Consider the following 18,237-nt stretch of genomic DNA (forward strand, 5'->3'; position numbering starts at 1 on the left):
ATACAAAATTTACTAGCCTTCAATTTACCTAACCTATCTCCTCTCCCTTCAGGGCTGAGGTAAGACATGGAGCATTCTGTCTCAGACTCCTGGAGTGGTACCTAGAAGTCTTCATTCACTTTCTAGAAGGTCTTCACCTTTTGAACATCAGGAAGCAGGCATAGCACCACAAACTGAGACTGCCTCCCCTTCTCACCAGCATGAGCAATCATCTCCTAGGAACCCAATGACTCCCTTCCAGGATCACAGATCTGATAAGCATTTTGAGCAACAAGTGGAAATTGTCCCCTCAAGCAATAAAGACTTCTTCAGAGCTAGGAGCTACCTTGCAGAACCAGTAACTGAGAGAATGATCAACCAGATCACAGTTTGACCAAGACTGCTTACTCATGTATACCTCTTTCCTCCTGCCTCAGGTCTTCCTCTAATTTAATCTAAAGCTCCTGACAATAACCTGAAGACAGGGCTGAGACACTGGATCTCACATTGCTGTCCCATTACAGCTATATTTATTTTAAAATTTCCCCTATTACCTTTTCTGCTTGTTTTTTAGGGTGAATGACTAGATCTCACTTGTTGGTACCCCCAGAGTCAGGCCTCTAGCCTAGGACTCCAGCAACATACTTAAAGATTGCATTTTGGGCTGGGGATGTGGCTCAGGTGGTGGTGCACTTGCCTGGAATGTGCAGGGCGCTGGGTTTGATCCTCAGCACCACATAAATATAAAATAAAGATGTTGTGTCCACCGAAAACTGAAAAATAAATATTAAAAATTTCTCTCTCTCTCCTTTCTCTCTCTCTCTCTCTCTTTAAAAAAAAGATTGCTGCATTTTATGTTAGAAGAAGTCAAGAGGAGCAGTGAACTAGTATGCACAGATAGTCCCACCTACAAAGGAGGCTAAGACACGGGGATCATTTGATCCCAGGAGTTCAAGGCCAGCCTGAACAATATAGTGAGGCCTTGTCTTAAAATAAGGGGGGCTGGAGATGTAGCTCACCTGGTAGAGTGCTTGCAGGGCACACACGAGGCCCTGGGTTCAATTCTCAGCAACACATACACACACACACACACACACACACACAATTTTTTGAAATGACTAAATTAATGTATTTAGTGGGAAAACTCTTGATCAGTAAAATATGAGAGACAGATAAGATAGGAAGAAAAGACTGCCAATATTCTCAAGCCCCAGGACTGCAAAATTTACCAAGCTGAAAATATAGTTGGAATCTGAGCGAGTAGAAAAGTTTCATGTAAAATTGAAATGAATAAATCTATTTCAGGTATCTTCATTTGTAGGAACCACACCCCTGTCTCATGGCATGTTTACTGTTGAAGTTATAATGGGCAAATCCAGTCCCAAGTGGAAAAAAAAAAGAAATCAAGAACAGAGATAGATGGCTCTTGTGAACTTCATTTGGGGAAAGGTTTGGGAGATATTTGTCCAGAGAATAAAGTGTGACATCTTGTGAAGAAGGACTTCGGGCTAAACACAAGTGGTATTTTGATCCTGTAAACTTGAGAGATTCTTGATTTTTTAAAATCTGCCTGTCATTTCCCCAGCTGTGTTGAGTAGAATCAAGGTAAAATACCTAAGCTTTTATAAGCCCAAATTGTATAGATCTATTATGATTAGAAGAGAAAAATGGAAAAGAGGCCAGGAGAGGGAAAGCCTGGGAGTGGATAGCACACCTGGGGGTGAATGGCATGCCTATCTTGGTGGCTTATTTGATCCAGTGGGAGTTAGCTGCTGTGGTAGTTTACTGCCTTGACCACTCTTTTTGCCTCTTGTTAATGATTGCCAGTTTACTCAGAGTTGGTTAAATGGAAATACTACCAAAGTCTTGGATATATAATGTATAGTATTTTATTATTCCAGTACTATTACACTGGGCATGCTGTACCTTAAGTTTCTATTAATCTTTAATTTTTTTCTTCAGGATTAATTGCCAGAGCATAGTCTCAGAATGATAGACATAATGTAAACAGACCAATTTTAAGCAATGAAACAGAAGATACCATCAGAAGCCTACCAACCAAGAACCCAGGACCAGATGGATACACAGCTGAGTTCTACAAGACCTTTAACAAAGGACTAACACCAATACTCTTCAAATTATTTTGTTAAGTAGAAAAAGAGGGAGCACTTCCAATCTCATTGTATGAAGCCAGTATCACCCTGATTCCAAAACCAGGCAAAGACACATCAAAGAAAGAAAATTTCAGACCAATGTCTCTAAGAAACAGAGATGCAAAAATTCTCAATAAAATTCTGTCAAATCGAATGCAAAAACATATCAAAAAGATAGTGAACCACAATCAAGTAGGGTTCATCCCAGGGATGCAAGGTTGGTTCAACATGCAGAAATCAATAAATGTAATTCATCACATCAATAGACTTAAAGATAAGAATCATATGATCATCTCAATAGATGCAATAGAAGCATTTGACAAAATACAGCACCCCTTCATGTTCAAAACACTAGAAAAACTAGGGATAACAGGAACATATCTCAACATGGTCAAAGCTATCTATGATTAAACCCCAGGCCAACATCATTTTAAATGGAGAAAAAATGAAAGCATTCCCTCTAAAAACTGGAACAAGACAGGGATGCCCTCTTTCTTTCTTTTTTTTAAAAAAATTAATATATCTTTATTTATTTATTTATTTTTATATGGTGCTAAGGATTGAAACCAGTGCCTCATGTATGGGAGGCAAGCACTTAACCACTGAGCTATAACCCAAGCCCTGGGATGCCCTCTTTCACCAATTATATTTAACATAGTTCTTGAAACCTGGCCAGAGCAATTAGACAGATGAAAGAAATTAAAGAGATATAGATAGGAAAAAAAGAACTCAAATTAGCACTATTTGCTGATTATATGATTCTATACCTAGAAGATCCAAAAAATTCCACCAGAAAACTTTCAGAGCCAATAAATTAATTCAGCAAAGTAGCAGGAAATAAAATAAATACTCATAAATCAAAGGCATTTCTGCATATCAGTGACAAATCATCTAAAAGGGAAACAACAAAAACTACCCCATTTACAATAACCTCAAAAAAAATACTTGGAAATCAACTTAATGAAAAAGGTGAAAGACCTCTACAACAAAAATTACAAAACTCTAAAGAAAGAAATTAAAGAATATCTTAGAAGATGGAAAGATCGCCCTTTTTCTCAGATAGGCAGAATTAATATTGTCAAAATGACCATACTACCAAAAGCACTATACAAATTTAATGTGATTCCAATCAAAATCCCAATGACATTCCTCATAGAAATAGAGAAAGCAATCATGAAATTCATCTGGAAAAATAAGAGATCCAGAATAGCTAAAGCAATCCTTAGTAAGAAGAATGAAGTAGGTGGCATCAGTATACCAGACCTTAAACTATACTACAGGGCAATAGTAACAAAAACAGCATGGTATTGGTACCAAAATAGACTTGTAGACCAATGGTACAGAATAGAGGACACAGAAACAAACCCACATAACTACAGTTATCTTATATTAGACAAAGACACCAATAACATGCATTGGAGAAAATTTATCCTCTTTAACAAATGGTGCTGGGAAAACTGGAAATCCATATGCAACAAAGTGAAATTAAACCCCTATCTCTCACCATGCACAAAACTCAACTCAAAGTGGATCAAGGACCTAGGAATTAAACAAGAGACACTGCATCTAATAGAAGAAAAATTAGGCCCAAATCTTTACCATGTCAAATTAGACCCCCAACTTCCTTAAAAAGACTTTCATAAGAATTAAAGAATTAAAATCAAGAAGCAATAAATGGAATGGATTCAAACTAAAAAGCTTCTTCTCAGAAAAAGATACAATCAGTGAGGTCAATAGAGAGCCCAAAGAATGGGAGCAAATCTTTACCACAAGTACATCAGATAGAGCACTAATCTCTAGTATATATAAAGCACTCCAAAACCTTAACAACAACAAGAACAAAATAACCCAATCAATAAATGGGCCAAGGAACTGAACAGACACTTCTCAGAGGATGATATGCAATCAACTGACAAATATATGAAAAAATGCTCAACATCTCTAGCAATTAGAGAAATGCAAATCAAAACTACTCTAAGATTTCATCTCACCCCAGTCAGAATGGCAGCTATTCAAAATACAAACACCCATAAATGTTGGCAAGGATACAGAGAAAAAGGCACACTCATACATTGCTGGTGGGACTGCAAGTTGGTGAAGCCAATCTGGAAAACAGTATGGAGATTCCTTGGAAAACTGGGAATGAAACAACCATTTGTCCCTGCTATCCCACTCCTTGATCTATGCTCAAAGGACTTAAAAACAGGATACTACAGGGACACAGCTACATGAATATTTATAGCCGCACAATTCACAATAGCTAAACTCTGGAACTAAACTAGATGCCTTTCAATAGATGAATGGATAAAGAAACTGTGGTATAGATACACAATGGATTACTATTCAACATTAAGATAGAATAAAATCATGGCATTTTCAGGGAAATAGATATTGGAGAATATAATGCTAAGTGAAGTTAGCCAATCCCCCAGAACCAAATGCCGAATGTTTTCTCTGATATGTGGATGCTGATCCATAATGGTGTTGTGGGGGCATGGGTGAATTAGACGAACTCTAGTATAGGGGGTAGGAAAGATGGTGGAATGAGATGGACATCTTTACCCTAAGTACGTATATGAAGACACAAATGGTGTGACTCTACTTTGTGTACAACCAGAGATATGAAAATTGTGCTCTATATGTGTACTATGAATTGTAATGCATTCTGCTCTGTGTGGGCTCTCTCTCGCCCAGCAAGGAGGTCCACAGAATAGTGTAGAGATTGTGGCTGCGGAGTCGCTAATCAAGACCTCCGGAGACCAAGCAGGAAACGGGTCTGATTTTATTGCACAGTTACCATGTATATATACTCAGGCAGTAGCTAAGCAGATTACAGGCAGCCACCAATGCAATTTCTGCTAACTGTCCTTGCAGCGACCAATTGAGGAGTGCACTATGGAGCAAGCACAGGGACTGCAACACATGGCCTCATGCCCAGGGCTGTGCCTAAGGGGTAAGTGGTTTGCCGATCACATGCCTAGCACGCAAGGGTGGTTTGCCACTCAGACGCTCTTAACATATGCCATGTATGCAGTACTCCATACACTTGTCCCCAGGCTTCTGTCATACATAGCAAATTAGAATTAAAAAAACTTTGAATAAAAAGAAAACACTGAAATCAGTCCAAACAAGACAGACAAATTAATAGGAAAAATGAAAAAAAGTATAGAATAGGCACTGTATTAAATTCCAAATTTAAGATAAAAAAATATATGACAGTGTGCTTGATATCATAAGGAATCAGGAAATTAAATCTATAATGATATTGTCCCTGTATGTCAGCCTGAGAGTCTAAAAGGAAAAAAAAATGATACCAAATTTTGGTGAGAATGTGTACAATCACAAATTGTAACACAAAGCTGACAGGAATGTAAATCGATATGACCATTTTAGAAATCTCTTTAATAGCATATAATAAAGCTGAATATACACAATGTCCTATTATCTATTAGTTCCACATCCAGGTAATACTTAGGGAAATCCACATACACGAGTATAATTATCACTAAAAACTATGTATAAGATTGCTCATATATTGCAATATATAATATTAGAGACAAAAAAGAAAAAAATCACCAAAATATCCATTATGAGTAGAATGAATGAATACATATTGTGCCATTCATATGATGGAATACAATGATTAACTACCATACTCGAGAGTATGGCTAAAACACAAGAAAATTATATTGAGCTAAAGAAGCCAAACACAAAAGGTTCTGTACCACATGATTATATTCTCATAATTTTAAAATCAGACAAAAGTATAGTACAGTACTGGAGGTAAGGATGGTGCTTACTTTTGTAGGAAGAGGTTCAAGATGACTAGAAAGGGGCATAAAAGGACTTGTAGGAACTCTCATATATGCTACTTTTGATCTAAGTGGCCATTATTTATGTATGTTCACTTTGTGAAATTTCTTGGAGCAGTATATTTATAACCTCTCTACTTTTTTGAATGTTGTAGTTTAATAAATACTTGTATGTGAAAAAAAATGGGATATAAAGGACAGTGTTGAAGGAAGTATAGTGACTCTATTCTCCTGAAATTTAATCTCCTATAGCAAGGAATTTTCTGAATGTGCATAGTTTTATATGCAATTAAAAATAACTGTGGTTCCAAATCTATATTCTTTTGGAAATACTCTTAACCTTGGAGTAATCTTCTAGGAACTAATTTATTTTTGGTTAAAGAAATAATTAACCATAGATTCACCTCTTTCTTGTTCCCTTTCCCTTTATTTTACAAAAGTCAAGAAATGTGAAATCTAATACTTTTAGAATTTGAATAGCATATACAGTATAAGCCCATCATTGTAAAAATCATTTATGTAAATTTATTCTTTCTTGCTATTTTTTATCTTACCCATTTATTTCTTTTAAAAAATATTTTTAGTTGTAGATGGACACAATACTTTTATTTTATTTAGTTTTTTTTAAAAATGGTGGTGCTTGGGATCGAACCCAGTGCCTCACTTGTGCTAGGCAAGGGCTCTACCACTGAGCCACAACCCCAGCCTCCATTTATTTCTTAAGTGAACAGAAAGATGTTTGTATATAATGATTTTGATCCACTATTTAGAACTAGCTATCTCTCGATGTTGAAATTTCATAATTTATTACATTATTTAGAACTAGCTATCTCTCGATGTTGAAATTTCATAATTTATTACATCTATTTTCATATTTTTGTGTAGTGCTTGATTTTAGAATGAAAATGTTATAATAAATTTATGAAATCATTATCCTTTGTTTTTAAGTTTACATAAACCTCACCCTATAATATTTTATAAATGTAACTCTATGTTATCAATCAAAGCTATGTGAACAATTTACAGTGTGACTAAAACTTCAAAATCTTGAGCATTTAATGCTAATTTTTTTCTTTTAAATTTTTTAATGAAATTCCCTTTTTGATTCACATTTGTTTTGTCAAAGGCCCACATTTTAACAGTTTTCAAATTTGGTATGTTTGAGATTTTAACATCAAAATCAGTTTTCAAACATGGCCTACTTTTTCTATAATCAGATCAGTTTCTTTCCATGGTTCTAGAAGATAAATAGATGGATGAATAGATATATAAATGGATAGATAGATAGATAAATTATATATAGAAAAACATTTTACTTGAACAAAAATTCCACACAGTCCCATGTCAACTGGAAATAAGAGTCAAAATAGGATGAGATAAATCTTTCTGACAGTCAGTTTCTAAATATGCCTCCATATAAACAGGTGGTGTGTTCTTTATAGTCTCTATAATCCACCCTAAAGTGCCTGTTCCATAACAGTTTGTCCACACTGGAAAATCAATTCTCTGTTCCCATAGGCTCTGGTCATGCCTACATTCCTCTACCATCCCAAAATAAATGCACCACTGAGATCACACCCATCTCACATGGTGCCATCACTCAAATTGAATCCTAGTGAAATAGTCATATACTAAGTATTCCTTAAAACATTTTCAGAAAAGGGGAGTAAAATACCCCAGTAAAGTGGTTTCAGTATGGGGGGAACTTTTCTATTAAAGTTCATCTGAATATTGCCAAGCAGACTTGGCTAAAAGATTGAGTTGCCAGTCTTGTTAATAATACTGACTTGTGATTGTAATACAATACACAACTTGAAAAACACTTTGCAGCCTATTAACACTTGCTTTGGTGTTTAATGGTCATAGTTGATAACAGTCACTTGTGCAGGGGACTTTTCACAGCTTCTGAATCTAAGTCTCCTATTTAGTAGATTTATTTTTATCTAATCATTAAAAATACCAGCATGAGTAATTTTGCTAAAAAGAGAGGATTTGAAAACAGTATCTCAGAAAGGGGCATGGCTACTTCATCATGAAATATCCAGATTTCTTTCTTTTTTTTTTTTTAATCAGGGAGTGGGGTTACTGGGGATTGAAATCAGGGGCATTCGACCACTGAGTCACATCCTCAGGCCTATTTTGTATTTTATTAGAGACAGGGTCTTACCGAGTTGCTTAGCACCTTGCTTTTGTTGAGGCTGTGCTTTTTGAATTCACAATCCTCCTGAGCACTGAGATTACAGGCATGTGCCACCACACCCCACTATCCAGAAGATTTCTAAGAGAAACCTTCTATCAATGACAAATTAAGAAGTTTGTGTGCTATTTATTACATGAGAGAGGAGGCCTACATCACTCTTGTTTATTTCTTACACTGTGATATTAGGAATTTCTAAAATCATACTCTTGAGCAGGCATGGTGGCACATTCCTATAATTCTAGAGACGCTGGAGGCTGAGAAAGGAGGATCTCAAGTTTGAGGACAGCTTCAGCAATTTAGCGAGACCCTCAGCAAATTAGTAAGACCCTGTCAGAAAGAAAGAAAGAAAGAAAGAAAGGAAGGAAGGAAGGAAGACTCTGTATGTTACTCAGTGGTAAAGTATACCTGAGTTGACTCTCTAGTACTTAAAACACACACACACACACACACACACACACGCACACAAACATCCTCCCCCAAAGCCATACAATTGAAATTATTTCAAACATCACCTACCTGATAAAGTTAAAACTTTTTGGTATGCTATTTTAAAAACAATCAACCTTGCTTTTTAGAGCAGTTTAGCAAAATTTAGCAGAATGCAGTTTCCATACATCCATATACATACATACACACGCTCACTGCCTACTCTACCAGCAACATTCCCCACCAGAGTGGTGTATTTGTTACAATCAATGAATCTACATTGACACAAAATTTTGACCTAAGGGTTCATTCTTGATGTTGTACATTTTATAAGTTCGGACAAATATATAACATGTGTCTACCTTTATACTATCATACAAAGTAGTTTCACTACCCTAAAAAAATCCTCCATGTTCTGCCTATTCATCTCTCTCTTCCTCCCAATCCCTGGCAACCATTGATTCTTTTCTGTCTCCATAGCTTTGTGTCTTTCAGAATGTAGTATATTTAGAATCATACAGTACACAAATTTTTCAGATTAGGGTCTTTCATTCAGCAATATGCATTCAAGTTTCCTCCATGTCTTTTCATGGCTTGATGGCTCATTTAAAAATTCTTAATAATACTCCATTGTCTGACTATAACATAGTTTGATAACCTATTCACTTCTGAAAGATACTTCGGTTGTTTCCAAGTTTCATGAAAAAACATTGTGAATGAAGCTATAATAAATATCTATGAGCAGGTTTTCGTGTAGATATAAATTTTCAACTTCTTTGGAGAAATACCAAGGAGTGTTATAGCTGGAAGATTTGGTAAGAATGTGATTAGTTTTGTAAGAAACTGCCAAACTGCCTTCCAAGGCTGTATCACTTTGCATTCCTGCAAACAATGAATAAGATTCTGGTTATCCTACTTCCTTAGTTTGCATTTTCATGACTTGAGTGGAACATCTTATGGTTATTTTTCCATTTATATATCTTGTTTGGTGAGGTGTCTGTTAAGGTCTTTGACCTATTTTAAATTTTATTTAGTTTATTTCAGTTTAATTTTTTTGGTACCAGGAATTGAACCCAGAGGTACTTAACCACTGAGTCATATCTCCAGCTCCCTCTTTTTAAATAATACATATTTTTTTTAGTTGTAGCTGGACACTACATTTATTTATTTATTTATTTTTATGTGGTTCTGAGGATTGAACCCAGTGCCTCACACGTGCTAGGCGAGCGCTCTATCGCTGAGCCACAACCCCAGCCCCTCCAGCCCTTTTTATTTTTTATTTTGAGACAGGGTCTTGCTAAGTTGCTTAGGTCCTCAATAAATTGCTGAGACTGGTTTTGAACTTGCAATTTTCCCGCCTCAGCCTCCAGAGCCACTGGGATTAAAGATAGGCACACACCACTGCTCCCGGCTAAATTTTCTTTCCAAAATGACATAATATTTATACTTATTTTTGAGGCATAATGTTATACTTTGATAAACATGCACAGTATATAATTATCAAATCAGGGTAATTTGCATTTCCATCTCCTCAAATATTATAATTTCTGTGTGTTAGAAACTTTTTCCAGTAGTTATTTTGAAACATATAATTGATCACTGTACACTATAGTTGCACTGTTTTGTTACGTAACATTAGAATTACTTTTTCACTCCCCCTGTGTTTTGTTACTAATTATCCACCTTCTCACCATCCTCTACTCCCCACCTCTCCCAGCCTCTAGTGCCCTATATTTTGCTCTGTACTTGTATATGATCAACTTTCTTAGCTTTCACAAATAAGTGAGAATATAATATTCATACTTATTTTTGAGTATTTTTGGTATAGTGTTATACTTTGATAAACATGAATGTATATGATCAACTTTCTTAGCTTTCACAAATAAGTGAGAATATAATATTTATACTTATTTTTGAGTGTTTTTGGTATAGTGTTATACTTTGATAAACATGAACAGTGTGTGGCATTTGTCTTTCTGTGTTTGGTTCATTTTAATGGGGTTATTCCTTTTTCTAATGTTGAGTTTAGGAGTTATTTATTATGGCTGTCCCATGTCTTCTGCCTCTTCACAGATACTTATAATTAGTTTGTCAAGAGCTGCTAAATAACCTGCTGGGATTTTTCCAGGAATATGTCTGTTAATGATTTCTAGTTTTAGTTTCATTTGATATATTTTGTATGATTTCTATTTTTTTTTTATTTGTCGAGGTATTATTTTCTGGCCCATAATGTGGTCTATCTTGGTGAATGTTCCATACAAGCTTGTGAAGAATATGTATTCCACTAAGATTGGATTGAGTAGTCTATAGATATCCATTATATTTGATTCATGGTGGTATTAAGCTGTGTCCTTACTTGCTTTCATCCTGCAGAATGTGTTAATTACTGATATTTCCAACCATGATAGTGGATTAATCTATTTTTCCTTGCAATTCCATCAGATTTTGTTTCACATATTTTCATTCTCTGTTTTTAGGCACATAAATGTTAAGGATTGTTATGTCTTCTTAGAGACCTGACCCTTTATCCTTAAGGAATACCCCTCTTTAGCCCTGATCACTTTTCTTGCTCTGAAGTCTGCTTTCTGAAATTAATATAGCTACTCTTCCTTTTGATTAGTGTTAGCATGGTATATCATTGGCCGTTCATTCAATTTAATCTGTAGGTGTCCCTATATTCAATATGGGTTTCTCTTTTTTAAAAATATCTTTAGATGTAGGTGGACACAAGACCTTTATTTTATTTATTTATCTTTATTTGGTGCCAAGGATTGAACCCAGTACCTTACACATGCGAGGCAAGTGCTCCACCACTGAGCTACAACCCCATCCCTGCAACATGAGCTTCTTGAGTCAATACATATTTAGGTAATGTTTTTTGACCCACTTTGTCAATCTCTGTCTTTTAATTGGTATATTTAGACCACTGATGTTCAAATGATTATTATATTGTTGGATTAACATCTGTCATATTTGTTATTATTTTCTATTTATTGCACTTATTCTGTGTCTCTATTTTTGTCTTCCATTCACTTTCTGACATATGTGATTTTAATTGAACATTTTATATGATTCCATTTTCTCTTCCTTCTCAGCCTTTCAGTTATATTTAAAAAAAAATTCTGGTGGATGCCAGAGAGTTTGCAATATACATTCACAACTAATACAAGTTAACTTTCATTTTTTTTTAACTTTTAGCAAGGAGTACTACCAACTCTACTCATTGTGTCAGAATGGAGTGTTAGCGAAAAACTTGCCCCTCATGTAGCATGATACCTACACTTGTGAACAAGTTCACTTTCAAATAATGCCATACTGCTTCATTATTCTCTCTAGTCCCATGTATAACTGCTGTCATTCATACCACTCAAATATAAGTGCCTCACACACACACACACACGATTGAATAGCTTGTTTCTATTACTATTTTGAAAATCTTCTATGAAATCAATTAAAAACAATGTTATTTTGCCTATACTTATTCCTTTCCCAATGTTCTTCCTTTTTTATGTAAATGGTTTTTGAACCTGAGATAAATACAAATGGACTTCAGTGAAGACTAGAAGCATGCAATAATACAAGTCCATTGTTGTTTATTCTACATGAAAGCAAAAAGACAAAGGGAGTCAAGATAAAAGAACACTAAAGAAGGCCAAGCAGAGATATACTACTATGTTTAATTTAAAGGTAGAGAAGCCAGCATAATATCTGGGCTGCAGACCACAGGGAAATGTACACATTATACAATTTGTAGCCATTAAATCTTGTGCACAGAATTACTCACATCCATTTCTACTTCTTATCTAAAGGATAGGAGTACTGCAGGGAGGGATAAGTATAAAGAAGGAGTCAGCCTTTAGCTGTTAAATTTGCAACTACGGATTTTAGTCCCTCTAACATTTAGGATTTAAGCAGATAATAGGTCAATTTAGGCAGAAGGATTGTGGTGTTGATATTGACTTATAAGGCTTCAATACTGCTTATTTGAAACATGTTTACAGATGATGTGGACAGAAAATATCCGGTACTGAAAAAACATCAGAAAATTATGGTAATTCTAGTGGTAAGAATTCTATAATAATTCTCTTGAACTGGGGACACATGTTGAGAAGTTAATTGATCCATCAAACGGGGCAGAGGGTCAGAGAGAAAGAGAATCTATACAATTGGTAAGTCCTCCACTTTTTAAGTAAAGTTGAAAGGAATTTGGCAAAAATTACTGGTAGTCTATGCCTCCAATGGGTACAAAAATTTAGACTGATGACTGCAATGGCTATTGGCTAGGCCACTGCATCACTATTTTAGATGTTGAAATTAAAGTATTTTTAAAAATTACACTGACACAACTCAGTAAACTTTGAATGAAGCAGTTTACCTTCTATAATGTGGGTGGGCCTCACCAAATCAGTTGAAAGCCTTAACACAAAAAAGACTGGTTTTCTCCAAGGAAGAAAAAATTGTGACAGCAGCCAGCCTTTGGACATGAGTTACAAGATGAATTCTTCCCTAAGTGTCCAGCCTGCTAAACTACCTGTATTTTTTCTAACTTGCCAGCATCCACAATTGTGTGACAATCACTTTAAACACATACACACACACACACACACACACACACTCCATGTTTGTTCTGTTTTTCTGAAAAACATACAATGACCATTTATTAATAGGTTATTACTCTTTGCTACACCAAAGGTAATTGGGGACATTGAAGGGTTCTTTCCTTAGAATGGAGTAATTTTATTTCTAAATGAGCAGCTTTTTAGGCTGTATGTGTCTTGGTTAACACAATGCAATTGTAATGCCAATGCACCTGCCTCTCCAATATATGCAAGTGTCCTTATCTATCTGTGCTATATTTGTGGAGGGCCTTGTGTTTTTCTCAATTTGTTTAAGTTATTAGTGCTGTAAGTTTGTATCTTTGTTTCTTTTTTTTTTTTCAGGGAATCTTCAAAATGCCAAGTACCTGTAACTCACCCATATGCATGAACTGCCAGCCTATTTTCTGCTTCTGATATTTCAGGCTTAGGGCTTTAACAACAACAACAAAAAAAAGGTGGAAATCTCATTGGTATTGTTAGCATTAATGCCCACTTCCAGATCATTCTTTTTAAAAATTTTTTTTTAGTTGTCAATGGGCATTTATTTATCATTATGCAGTGCAGAGAATCAAACCCAGTGCCTCACACATGCTAGGCAAGTGCTCCACCACTGAGCTATAATCCCAGCCCCAGCACACTCTTTAAAATGGTTTCTAATAGGTCTTTATTGTTAAAGATTCATCCTGTCCCTGTCAATAGGATTGGATTGTTTCTCAGTGAGAAAGGGAAGACATCAATATACCATTTTAAAGAGTTTCTCCTATCTCTAGGGTTTTAGTGGATGTGGAGGTGCCGCAGTCTGGCTGGGCACAAAATAACTGAGCCACCACAAAACATTGTAGATTCAAACAGCAACTCTTTATTCCCGAACTCTCACTGGCACTCTACACGCACGTTCTGGCAAAATTCACTCCCTCCACTGGGCTCTGCATACCAATTCTCCCAGAACTCCAGGGAAACTCAAGGGGGGGGGGGGCTGACACAGCAGGATACGCCCTATTCCCAGAGCCACCCTAATCCAGCAGGATCCACCCTAAACCTGGAGCCACCCTAATCCCTGAGCAGGGTCACCTTTCAACCAAAAATGCCATGCGTCATTCCTACTTGGCTATGGCTCTCAGCATGGAGGAGGTATTCTTTCTTTTTCTTTTTTTGGGGGGATGGTCTCCTGGCACAGGGGATGAAACTTGATGCCTTTCACATGATAACCAAGTGCTCTACAACTGAATTACACCACCTAGTATCATAGGAAAAAAAATATTCTTGCAGTGCTGGGGACAGAACCCAAGAAGAGTTCTACCACTGACCTTTGCCCTTTACACCAGGGAGGTGTTATTTCTATCAGGGTTAGCTAAATATTCATTTAATTTTTTTTAGATGTTGATGGACCTTTATTTTATTCATTTATTTTTATGTGGTGCTGAAGCCAGATTTAAAGTTAGGTAGTCAGTGTAGTTAGGTAAATCGCGTCTAATATTGAGTGAAATCTAAAATGGAGGCCATGCTGAATGACTCAGGGAAAACACAGGACAACTCATGGAATGTTAATGAAGTCCCGAAAAGGCCCTAGCCAAAGTCCACCTCAAAGAAATGTTAATGAACAGCCCCCAGCAAAAAGGTGCTGACTCAGAAGTCCTTCCTGACCAGATTACTTCTTTGGCCCACCTGTGTCCCACCCCTGGGGCCTTCCCACCTACATTCCATCACTGAAAGAACTATAAAAAGGGGAGACAACATCCCTTCCACAGATTCCATCTCTTGGGTCCCCTTCTTCCTCTGGGAGAAGTCTTTTCTGCTGTCCTTTAATAAACTTCTAATTTCTACTCTGACCTTGCCTCAGCATGCTTCTTTGGTGTTATTCTTCAACATCGGGGAAGCAAGGACTCGTCACCAGTCAACAGCGGTAACAGTGCTGAGGATCAAACCCAGTGCCTCACACATACTAGGCTAGCGCTCTGCCACTGAGCCAAAACCCAGCCCTAAATACTCATTTATGATGATCCATTTGGCTTTATCACATCAGGTTCTGGAACTTCCTGGTTCTACTGAAGGTGTGCTGATACAGATCTGAGAGCCATTTCAGCCAACCTCTTGGTTACTCTGAAACCCTCTTAGATTTTGCCAAGTACTTGGAGGTCAACTGTAACTCTATGTAGTTACTGTAATTTTTCATTTGTTTTACATCTGCAAGGCATTTTAGTGGGGGAATTGAGTCAAACACAAAGAATAACTGTGGATTGGGGTTGTGGCTCAGTGGTAGAGCACTTGCCTAGCACATGTGAGGCCCTAGGTTCAATCCTCAGCACCACATAAAAATAAAATAAAGATATTGTGACCATCTACAAGTAAAAAATAAAAAAAGAATAACCATAAAAATAAACAGGACAGATGGGTTAGAAAGTCCTTTTCAGCTTTGCACCAAAGAGTAAAGTTACTTAAGGAAAGATTGACAAAATTTGCTATAGTAAATAAGCAAAAACCAGAAACAGTATTTGTAATTATGTGACAGATTCAGGGAGGGGGTTCAATATCTTCACACATACCTGTTAAAATAAATAAGATAATTACTTTAAAACATTAATAAATGTGGGAAGAGTATAAAATAAGAATTCTTATAGTATGTAAGTGGCAATAAAAATGGGTCTGCAATATGCACCAGGAAAGTTTAAAAAATGTCTACATTTTTTAACCCAGTACTCTGGATCTCTATTATAAGTAATCAAAGATGGCGAAAAATATATATGTGCAAAAATATTCCTTTCATTTACAGAGAGACACACATTGATGACTGTATCTAAGTGTTTTCCTCCTACACAAATCCTTGACTGAATTTTCCTAGAAGTTACTCCTGTGAGTTTTCTACCAGAAGGCAGAAACAAGAAATTGAAGAATAGATATCTATTTTAAGGAAATCTAAAGAGTATGTTTTACCAAACTCAGTCTCATACTTGAAAATAAGTACCTAATACATACTTAATACATGTGGTGGAGTTAACAACAACAATAATTACATATCTACAACTGCCAAGAACAAAATAAAAACCTGTTGTTACTTTATGGTGACTACCACCCAATGAACCAGATGCTACTACAATCTTCATTTTTTCACCCGAGTAAACTGTGGTATGCAAAGGAGCAGTAAATTGCCAAGAGGGTCTCAGGGCTCCTGGAAGAGGGCACCAAGATTCAGGTCCCTGGTCTTTCAGACTTGAAATCACCCACTGTTTTGCAGAATGCTTTCCTGAATCCAGTAAAAGAATGAAATAAAAGATACACTGGGAAAGTGTAAAACAGTCAGCAAAACATTTTTTTAAATAGTAATAATTGTTGCTCCCAATCAATAAAGTGCTAAATTGAAAGTAAAAAAGCCACGTAATTCATACAGTATTCAGAAAGTATAATATTCATTAATAATATGAAAAAATACATGATATCTGCAAGGATAAGAATCAAATAAATAAGTTACTTGCTCATTTATCCAGCAAATATGTACTGAGAACACCCTGCTAGATACCCTTTTGTTGGTATGCTAAAAATGCAGTGTTGAGCAAAAGCAATGCAAAATACCCCTACCTCCCTCCTATCCTTAGGAAGGTTATATTATATTTACTTTTCAGATAGGGGATCAGGAGTTAGTTTTGCTTTAAATCTCAGTTTTTAAATAATTTACCACTCTTCTAGGCTATATATTGCTTTAGGAAGACAAATGAATTTTTAAACATTTGAATGTTTTTTCAAATGATTTTTAAGACGTGCTAAAAATATGTCACTACCCAACACTATCCTTATTGTATTTAAAATGCACCTTTATTCTAAAAATTAGAAGAAAATATTTTAAGTGTTTCTATAAAAAAGAAATAATGTTCCTCCCGTTTGAACATCACACAATGTACACGTGTTTCAAAACATCAAAATACCAGTAAATATATGCAATTTTTGTTTCTATGTATCAGTTAAAAATAAATTTAACTTAAATGAAAAGTAAAGTGAAATAAAATGAAATAAAATGCACCTTTATAAATGAAAAACCTGTAAGGAATTTATAATAAATTCATTATTATTATTATTACTATTATTATTATTATTACAAACTGGTATTAATGGTCATCAGTGGGTGATGCGATTGTGGATAACATTAGCTTTATTACACCTTATCTGTTTTCCAATTTTTTTTACAGTGAGACTGAGCTACATCTATAAAGAGAGAATACATGCTCTCCACATAAGACCAGGTCCATAAACCCCAGAGCTATTAGGGAAAAGAAAGACAAGACATTTCAGAGAAACAGAAATATGTGTTGCTAGGGTACCTAGGCAGCCCCTCAGGAAAAAAAAAATTTTGAAAAGCAAAAGGCTTTGTCCTTAGGAGGCGAATTTTACCTAGGGACCGCCCAGAAACCCGCATCTCAATTTTCAGCTCCAGAGCTTCACAGGCAAGGGAAGGAGACCATTTTCTAGAAAAAGGCTCCACAGCATTTTTTTTCAAACAAAAGGGCGGGGATAAAACGCTCCCAGGTCCGCCAGACGGAGCAACACTGCCATCTAGAGGCCGGGGACAGCCAACAACCTCGGGAAAATTCATTTTTTCCGCTTTTAATCTGACAAAAGCACGGAAATCTTGGCTAGGGAAGCCAAGCCAGATGAACGCAAGAACCACAGAACGGACTGGTACCGGCCAATTCGGACCAGGCGAACCTTACCCGGACTGAAGCTTCGCCTAGTCCCGTCCTTGGAACCATAGCAACTAGAGCAGGAAGTCCCGGCGCCAGCGGAAAAACGCAGCCCGGGCTTAACAGGACTGACCTACGATTGGCAGGTTCTGGGCCTGCGCCTGGGAGCCCAGTGAGGTTGCGGCCAGTCTCCTTCTTTCTTTTGGTCCTAGGCTTTTCTTTCAAATGCTCGGATTACTTGTCGGAGGAGGGATGAGACCAGTAATGTCTAGAACCTATTGCCCACGTTCAAGATCTATACCAGTCCCCTGCACATTGTCTCCCACGCACCCCAACCTTTGAGCACGCATCTCATGCACACACTTCCTTTCAGCCTTCACCCCTCTGATCCTTCCTGGT

At 36.5% G+C, this 18,237-nt stretch overlaps 1 long non-coding RNA gene across 1 annotated transcript in view; it reads right to left on the reverse strand.

The window, feature by feature from the left end:
• LOC139703300 (uncharacterized) overlaps positions 1-17,911 on the reverse strand; it is a 30,326-nt gene extending 12,415 nt beyond the window's left edge. Inside the window, exon 1 of the long non-coding RNA XR_011705701.1 lies at positions 17,869-17,911. This is a non-coding gene — a long non-coding RNA (uncharacterized lncRNA). The remainder of the gene's footprint in view (positions 1-17,868) is intronic.
• Between the last annotated feature and the right edge of the window lie 326 nt (positions 17,912-18,237).

This window comes from Marmota flaviventris, chromosome X (genome assembly GCF_047511675.1).
Source record: "Marmota flaviventris isolate mMarFla1 chromosome X, mMarFla1.hap1, whole genome shotgun sequence".
In the NCBI taxonomy this organism is placed as follows: domain Eukaryota; kingdom Metazoa; phylum Chordata; class Mammalia; order Rodentia; family Sciuridae; genus Marmota; species Marmota flaviventris.